The sequence below is a fragment of the Lepeophtheirus salmonis genome, chromosome 8 (assembly GCF_016086655.4).
Source record: "Lepeophtheirus salmonis chromosome 8, UVic_Lsal_1.4, whole genome shotgun sequence".
Taxonomy (NCBI): Eukaryota; Metazoa; Arthropoda; class Copepoda; order Siphonostomatoida; family Caligidae; genus Lepeophtheirus; species Lepeophtheirus salmonis.
The window spans coordinates 20198880-20209102 of NC_052138.2; the positions used below are offsets into that span (position 1 = coordinate 20198880).

General features: G+C 31.5%; 1 pseudogene; it reads right to left on the reverse strand.

Moving 5' to 3' along the window:
* Positions 1–9154: 9154 nt before the first annotated feature.
* Positions 9155–10018, reverse strand: LOC121123575 (proteasome subunit alpha type-4-like; annotated as a pseudogene).
* Positions 10019–10223: the final 205 nt, after the last annotated feature.

The window sequence follows — 10223 nt, forward strand, 5'->3', positions numbered from 1 at the left end:
TTCCCTAACAGAAGATTATTAAGGGACAATCCAGCCGTATCTCCAAAATACATTAATTTCTGGCATGAAAGTTTTTGCTTACTTAGTCTCCACGATAATTTATTCCTTTGAAGGCGTTAGAAATCCACTTTCAATTTACAAGATAATTATGAGAGACTTGGAATATTTGAGATCATGTCTATATTAGTGCTTGACGATACTAATATTTTCGTACTGGTTGTGGTCCAACGTAGGTATCGATATTTAAGTTATTTTTCAAAACTAAAATATACCGCAAAAAAAGTCATCAAGGGCAATCAACATTAAGTTGGTTGTGTCATTTTTCTTAGAAGGTGGTGAAAGGCAGAATATCCTCGTTGTGTTGCAGAAAAATAGATCATCAATTGGATGTTTTTTCTTAGTGCAAGCTAAAGAAGTTAGGGTGCTGGTGTCAAAGGTTATTTATATATTGAAATTAGGAGAAAAAATGGAAAACGACGATCAAAATAAATTTGCTTATTTTTCCTATAAGTAAGAAAAATGGGCAAATTAAAGGTATAAAGGTGGTTAAATACCATTTAATCGCATATTTCATGTCGAATAAAATGAGGAATAATAAGCTATGTGTTTACTCGAAAATAATTTCCCTGAGAGAGTCCATGAAATATGGATTGGGTAAGGAGATTTTTTAGGAAGACTCAACATAATCCATATGAAAAAGTGGAAACATTTCTAATGTTGTTGTTCCTTCTTTTGTTTAGTTTTACTTTTTTTGTATCTACTGGACTTTTATTTGTGGTAGGAGGTAGGCCAGAAATTTGTGGACCTGTTTTTACAAAATGCAACTTGTATTCTCACTTTTGTATAAAAATGTTTTGGGATGGGTAAATTTAGAGGTTACGTCATCGGCAGTACCTTACTTTTGTGACTTGATCGCGCCGCAAGTACCTCCGGTTTTAATACCAGTTTAGTATAGTACCGTTTTAAATGCACTGGTACTCCAGTGACACTATAGTGGCAGTATACCAAACAAACATTAGTCTATCTACAGTTCCTTTACTCCTGGATAAAATAATGAAATATATTGAGTATTGTTTTAAGTGATTGGTTGGTTTGACATTCTCCCTTTCTTGAATGATTACCATTAAATCAATACTATCTCCGTATACAAAAAATTAAGTTAAGGGATTAAACTGTTTATACAAATCTATTAACATCATTAAATATGCTAATATTAATCCAGATTATCCAATTAGATTAGGTTTTATTCTTATGATTATGTTGTGTGTAGACTTACATAGTATGTATACATATGTCATATATAGACTCACTAATCTGAAAAGAACACAATAGAAATGAATGATCCAAAGGTTAGTAATAATAATAAATAACATTTGATTGATAAGAAATCAATAAAAGTTCACAGGTTCATTTAAATGTTGTGACCATACTTTTAGATCAATAAGTGTCCTTTTTTAGAGGGAATTAATATTATTTAAAAATCCAACATTTTTTTTTTTCCTTTCGTTTTAACTTGATTTTCATCATGAGCTATTTCTATTATTTAAGATCAGACATTTCATAAATAAATATAAAAGTCCTCTGAAGCTCCAGATAAGGCGTTAAAAAAGGACAGTTGATGACTAAGATAAGTGATCTGACTAGTATTTGTTTAGGGAGGGGTGTTAATATGAGGAAATTTATTAACTTTAAGGATGAAATATAAATAAATTTAGATTTAAATTTAATTATATTTTTGTACTATTGGAAGAAGGCAATTTGGCAAATGCACATTTTGCCGAAGAACAATTTTTGGCAATTGAGTGACTAATAAAAGCAGAATGTATTATACTCTTTGGACAAAGTGGAAATCACTGATCTTACCTTATATTATGTTTTTTCGTTAATTCATGAGTATTTTCCAATATGAATAATCCATCATGATGCATGATATTTAACTGATAAGGAAGAAGTGATTAGCACTTCTTCCATTTCGAATCGCTGCCATGTTTGTTTATTAATTAATTTATTTAAATTACTACAACAGTAAAGGATTCAAACTAAATTCGAACCTCATGCCACTTTGTTGTGTTTATAAAGGATTATCAATAAATATAATTACTAAAAAAATATTTTTCTGAACAAAAAGAATAATTAATTTACTTATATTACATATATCGTATATAAAGAACTTATCATACTATCATTTAAATTGAATTAAAATATGCTTTCCCATATAAAATATCATTTTTAGCAAAAAGACCATTCGGCAAATTACCCTTCAACGTAATATTTGTTCATCGCCAAAATTTCGTTCGGTAAAAATAGTTTTGCCCAATTGTCAGCTCACGTTTTTTGTTCTTTGATTTATGCCTTCCTTTATAAATATTTTTTAAGTTGATTTTCTACCTTTTGTTAAAAAACCCAAATAAAACCCCGGTTTTACCCGAGTCCACAGTTCAACTACCCTTTTTTACTCGGAGCATGGACTAAACACATCCTAAATGCGAAATCAATATATCACTGCGGTTGACACACCTATTAAATTACATTACTGTATGTACATAAATGTATCCAAAAGACTTTGGTCTACTTGTTAGAACCATAAAATTTCTTAAATCTAATTAATTCTTGTAAAAAGATAACTCTAAATAAAAGTTTTATTTCCCTACATTGAAAGTACATACATATATACAATATAATATGTACTTTTGAATCAATGTATGTAACTATGTAAGTGTAATCGTGTACAAAGGAGAGAGGAAAAAAGCATGTAAAGAGGCTAAATAAAAAGGAAAGAAAGAGCGAAAGACAAACTCCTTTGTAAACTTTCTTGAGAGAAGTTTCTTGTTATTATTATTATTTTTCTTATATTCCCTCTTCTTTTTCTTCTTCTTTCTGACTATTTTATACATTATATTGTATATACGACCTAGAAACATATAGAAAATGTGGAGAGAGATGTATAAAGAGATAGAAAAAGCAGATATACATTGTACATATAATATATATAAGTAGTCATGGACTCCGTAATGGTAAAAAGGGAGAATCTGTTTCTTCTTCTAATATAAAATTCTATAGAATAATGAATAAAGATCAATCCACTGATGGCCTCTCAATTCCCTAATGATGATATCATCATATCTGTGGCAAATCTTACTTCTTCATTAAATATGCTTCTTTCTATACTTTTAAGCCTCTGTTGCTGATTATCTGGGCTGTTATCCACCACAGAGATAATGCATCCGGTTGATCCATTGAAATCTGAACACTTACTAATTCAATAATTAATGAAGGTTGAGTGATTGAAATTAATTCATATTTTGACATATTAAAGCATAACCAATTTGTTTTAAAAAAAAAACCTGAGCTTACTAGCATACGTACACGTCGAGAAAATGGCACGTGAATGTAGACTAGGACCACCGCCTACCCTATCAGTAATTCCCAAACGTTGGAGAGGAAGAAGGGATCTGTCAAAAAGGCCTAACTTGACCTGGAGGATCTAAAGAAAAAAGTCCAGACCAATCCCCTCAAGTCTATGGAGCCGATGCAAGAGATCTCGGTATTTCACACCCATCTAGCCAGAAAACTATAAGAAAAATCGGTGAAAAGAGCATTGTGAGGGTGGATAGGCCACTGTTGAGAACAGTAATGAAAGAAAACATCTCCTTCCTTGCAACACCCCTTTTGACATTTATGGCCCTCATACAGCCCTGATGCCCACCCCTCCACTAGACCTTTTAGGTTCATATAGAGGGGAAGACCTGCAGTGTCTGTCATACAAATACCGAAGCCCTCAAATTGCTAGTGAGAATATAATAAAAGGAAGAAATCTTATGTTTTTTTGTTTGTTTTTTTGCAATACAAATACCTCATTTTCTTTATATTATCGCCTTTCATTATTTTTCTTGGGTGTTTATCCAGCCCAGAGACTGAAATATCCGTGTAATAACTTGTGTGTCTTATTATTGCTCCAACTCCTATGTATATTCCCAAACCCCCAAAAAAGTGAGAATTCAAAACTTGCAGTATCATAACGAAATTACAAAAACCGTGATTATATTGGAATCAAGCAAAGAGAGCACAAAAACAATTTGTGATAAGTTTATCTGCAATATTTAGATATATTTTCATTCAATATATCCTCCTTCACTAACAATAATATATTGACGATAAAGGCATTGTCCATGGCGTACCAAGCTGTCATGAGGGCAGCTCAGAACTGAAATTATTCTCCAAGACGCCAAAAAACTGATAAGTCCTTGGGATTGTAGGACATGTCTAGAAGTCGGCCATATTGGTGGTATATCTCGATATTTATTTTTCTTGTGTGTACAGGGCTAGAATGTACTTCTTGTACATTGTAGAAGGAATGGAGATATCAATGGTATCCTTCTTGGCACTGATACCAGCACGGAGGAGATCACACACAAGTTTCTTTTTCGTTGTTGCTCCGAAATTATTAGACTGAAAGACACGGTATGAAGAAAACTTGTATATTTTTGTTTCAGCTGTAATTTAGCTTTGTGTTGAAATACTGTAACTAAAAATAACTGGGATAAAATTGTTATTCAATTCTAAGTTTTAATCCCCACATTGTATCCCAGAAAAGTACTGACTTTGGACTTATAAGGAAATAACCAATGGAAAGAAAAAGAAATTACTCGTATTCTAACCATCCGATCTTGAACTAATCCTTCCCTCTCACTTAAATAAAGAGAAAATAAAAATAAAAAGATTGTTTTTGAATAAAGCAATAAAAGAAATTAAATTAATATCAATATTATCAAAAAGTTGTTTTTCTTTTATTTATCTTAAGTTGATTAAGAAAGAGAAAAAGAAGAGAATAGGGAGATGAGAGAGAATAGAGGGGGGGGGGAGAAAGTGAAGAGGAGGTTCGATGATGCTGATGATATTTGTCACCCGGTGAGAGGACATCTAGCTACAAAAGTAAAGAAAAAAGGAGGAAGAAAATAATATCAAAATGGTAGATAACATTTTGTGTATTAGACTGTCCCGTTTTCGGGTACTATTTTTTTCTCCTGCACAAGGAACTTTTCTCATGAGAAGGCCTTAAAAACTGACTTTCTCAAAGTTTGAGGCCTTTTAGACCTTTTTTGGTGAGGTACAATCAATTTAAATTCTATCGAATATGACCATGTCATCGAAATTGCCAATTAGTAGTCATCTTGTACCGTTTCAAATATGAAAATATGAGTAAAAAAGTGTATTTGTTAGTGTTTGATATGATAGTATAACCTTATGAGCAAATTGTTTATTATCATTCAAAGGGTACAAAAAGTGATCCATGATTTGTGGTTATCCTGTTTTATCAATCTGTTTGCTTACTCCTCATTTATGTTCTTCAGCAATCAGTTCTTTGATTGTCCCTCACGAAAAAGATATTTGTGTGAGGGGGGGGGGATATAATCTCGAAAACGGAACAACCTCATGTATACTCTGTACATCCTAATAATAACATTATATTTTTCTTTATTCCTTATTACAACAACTACATTTAAGTTTTGTTCATATATAATAATGATACAAAGAAATAAAAAAAAATTTTTTTCGGAGGAAGATAGCAAGATAAAAGCATTATATTTATATATAGGATGTAATGGTAATATCATATGCTATGAGTGTTTAATCTTATTTATTAAAAAAATACGTCACGGATCACGCGACATATTAATAATAATAACTTCATTCCACAAAATTGATTCCCTTTCAACACGTCGTATCCAATTGATTATGACTTCTCTTGCTTCTAAGAGCCATTTTGTCGAAAAAAATAACAAGACACAATTGAATTATAATAAGGTTAAATGACGTGTGTAACTCTTTGAGACAAAATTGATCAGTTAAGGAGTTTCATGTGAAATACGAGGAGGGTTCTTCCCACAGGGAGCTTAAGGATCAGAAGTATTTAATGATAACAACTCATACGGCTATATTGGTAATTAATATGGAACCCGTTCTGTACAACCTCGTACATATTATCCGTACATCAAAGCGTTTTGAAGTTTAGAATACCTTCTACAAGATATTATATTTATTTATATTATAATAAATTATCCTAGGTTACAAATAAGACATGATCAAACTTAAATCTTAACTTCTCCACGTGGTACTGTGACTGCCTCTAGATGTTATTCAACCAAAATGCTGGGAAGAATTTTCACAGCCCCTCCTATTTGTGTAACATACATTAATATTTGTATTAATCATTTAGGGAGTTGTATTATTTTGACGCAAGAAGGCACCATTCTATGTTGCTTTGTTTTACAAAATAATAACAGTGCAGAACGCTAATGCCACACAGAAATAGTGTTTAGTAAAGCGTTAAATATTTGTCATGCAAAGAAATAGTTTGCCATTATCGTGATTATCAGCACCAGACAGTGTAAATAAAAGAGTGAAGGGGTGGGGTAAATTATGAATCCACCTCCGCTACTAAGCTTGATGCCCCCTACAATATGAAAACTATAATATTTCTTAATTCCGGGTTTCCTAAATTTTACCTTGCCAAAACCCCCCTACACTTATACATTATTAGCTGAGGCCACCTTTATACGAAACAAGTGTACTATGTATGTGTAGACTGAAAGCAATTCTCAACTCTCCACCTTCCTGCTCAACCCTCTAGCCTCCACTCACAACCCCACTTTGAAACCATTGTCTGAAGCAACCCTTGTTTTTGGGGCCCCCCTCTAGAGCTTTGGTCACTCTGCATATAAGGTAGCTGTGGCCTGTTTTTATCTAATATCATTTCCTGGCTAGAACCATCTATTGACGCCTCTTGATTTTAAGTGCCTTTAACCAAACTGAGTCTGTTTTAAAAAGAATCGAGAACGAAGAACGGAACCGAGACCGTTGATATGAAAGAAAGGAAACCCGTACCGATATAACTGATGAACCTGAACCGGCCATAAACTTGTCCAAAACCTTGTTTTTATATTCTTATTGATGATGAGGTGGCTAATTGTTGATATTTATGAAGATTGTTTTATGAGAAGACTTATACGTCCAATTCGGACGTGTCCTAAAAGTTAAAGACGGGATTCGAGGGGACATGAAATTTTTGGGACCGCTACATCTCTAATAAATCAAAAAAGTGTCCTTGCTACAAAAGAACTTTCATCATCAATTGGTGAATAAATTAAGGTGGACAGATCATCTTTCAATATTTGGATGTCATGTAATGTCATTTTTTGCATATGATATTGATGAAAGTAGAAAATGAAAAGGCCGGTATTGTATACATACCTATATAGGCACAAAATATGTATATTGTATACTTATAATTTACTTACCAAAAGGTCTATGCATAGACAGACAGATCATCTTGTCTATTTCATAGCCATTAAGATATCAAATATCAACTCCTTTATTTGCAAAAATAATAATATTTATATTCGAATAATTTTCTAAAAATAAAATCATTCCAAATTTGACCCATGACAACCCGTTTTTTCGTCTTTCCTCCTTTGTTTAAATATATATATGTTTATAGCAGGTGACCTTTTATGCATACATAATATGTAGCCTATATAGGTAGTAGGCTAGTATAAATATTCATATTTGATTCTTAATATTATTAGTTCTAATACATATTATATTTACAACTACTAGATACGACTAAATTATTTGGTTACTTTTTATTTGATATTATATTTGTAATATTCGGATCAAAAATCAAATAAAACCATATTTTTACCAAAACAAATAAGCAAATAAAATAACAATATTATGAATATCTATAATATTAAGGATGTTAAAATATCGAACATTTTAGTATTGATACACTTGAGGAATGACGGGCTATCTTATTAAGTCCGTGTATCACATTTAATATCGTTTTTTTCACATCCTTGTTTATAGTTATAGGAGTTTGTGTCATCTGTTTGGCTAAGACAAGGATTTTCTTTTTGTTAGAGTAGGTTGAGGTGGCCTTTCTGACAAATCTTTGATAATTTTGACAAAATGTTTTTTTTTTTTTTAAATGACAAATAAAATTTTAAGACTTTTTCTTAATATTATAGAGTTTTTTTGTTTTTTTTTAATTTTGACAGTTTTAGAAGATGACAATTTTTTTGCTACTGCAGACCAAAAAAAAATTAAGCAGGACATAATTTTGAATAGAGAAAATTTTAAATTATGACAAAAAAAATAATTATTATTGACATAAAGCTTTTTTGTTTCGATAAATTTGACAGCAAGCTTTTAGTCAAGGCGGGGGGAGGGGGTTTACAGCACTTTTCCCTCATAATATCTAGTCACAGACCTGTCATTTGTATCATCATTACCACGATGAAGATAAAATACATCCCCCTGGATTGCCTTCTCGTCCTCATTTGAGTTTTTTGGAATCCATATCCACTATATAATTTTGAGTAAATACAAAACTGATTACATCACTATTAAACTCATCTTCTAGAGTTTTTAACAATGGTACAATTTTATCTGTAAATAGTTTGAAAAAAAGATGTTCTTGGACATAGGGTTATTATAATATCCAATTAACTTTATTATCAAAAACTTGGGATAGCCAATATTTATATATATAATTAATTCAATGCAATCCTTACATACAATACAACAATAGGTACGTATAAGTAAGTATTCTAGAGAAGATCAAAATGTTAGTACCCAGTTTTTGAAAAATACAAACTTCTTTCCCATATGCAAATTCGACAACGATATGATGAAGAATAAAGGGAAGCATACTTGCATAATTATTAATTAAATCATCATCTTTTTCTTCTTTTTTTTTTCCTTTAAGACATAAAATAATAGGGTAAAGGTGAAATATAGAGAAATTTTCATCCACATTGGATCAAAATTATGGCATTTATTTAACTTTTTTTTCATCGGCTTTAAAATGGATTTATGGATTATTTTCCATAAAATAAATTAGCAGAGTTAGGGAAAAAGTGTTTACTCAAAAGTTAAATTCCTTTAATATTTATAACGAATCCTTTTCAGATTTATTATGTGTTCCATAATTATAATATAAGGTTCATAGTATGAAGGCATTTTTTGAGTTAAGTATATCAGTATAGCTTTCGATTCATATTAGAGAAACTATTTTTTTTTTTTTTAGATTTCTATAATATTTTATAAATTTAATGGTATCCCACTTAAATATGTATTATCAGAGATGAAAAAAATAATTTAAAAAAATAGTAGCTCAAAATTGACTTTACTCTGATGCTGCAGTTTCAGCCTTTTCCAACTTTTACATTTTTCTAGTAGAGCAACCATTGCATTCACTGAATTGATTTTAATGTTTGTTTGATCCATACACTCTACTATCAGTAGCAATTTCATTTTTTTTTCGGGAGTAAGTTTAGTCATACCCAGGGGTTTAGTGAGAACTTTAATGGCCAAGTCCAATATTCATACAAATACATTTTATTTCCCTCGTCGTTCGTCCCACCCTATTTATAGAATGGAGACACCAAAGGATCTCTTTCCTTCAAACTAAGTATAGGCCTGCTCTTCCTGTCGCATACCTGAAACACCAACTGTTCGCCAGGAATTAGGGACCCGTAACACTTACCAATAAGATTCATTTCATGGGTAAGTAGGTGATCCAAGACACAGAGCGTCCCATCCTGTCGTTCAGAGAATAAATATCAGAATGGAAAACATCATCTAATAATTTATTTGTGTTCTTTCGTTCCACAACTAAAACGATTCCGTCGCTGGATAAAATTCAAAGTACGGTTCCCGCATTAAGGATGGCTTCCATCGCGTATTCGACTTGGAAAAAGCGCCAATCAGGAAAGAAGATCTTTGGTTCTTTTAGCATAACACCGATTCATGATGTGTGTTCAGTTAAAGGAAGAAGGAGTCCTGTGTTTTGGAAGAAATTGAATCAAGAAGTATGACCCTGTACTGTTTTATTAAAGTGACAATCAGATGATAGTTAGAGTTGAAAATCTTAACTTTCAAGCATTTGATCATAAGCTGTAGTCAAGTTGCAAGTCTACAAAACATGGATTTCATTCTAGTTGTAAGTCGAATCCAAGTCCCCTCTTCTGAAAATTAGCATTCATTTAGTGGTAAAATTAGGAGGAAATAAAACATAATATTGCATTAATCCAAAGTTGGATATATAACCTTCAACAGTTGAAAATAAAGATATTGATAAAGTTTTCATTCAAATAAGTAAAGGGAAACCATACTAACATAACAAAGAAAGTTTTTAAAAAATGAAGAAAAAATTCAAATTT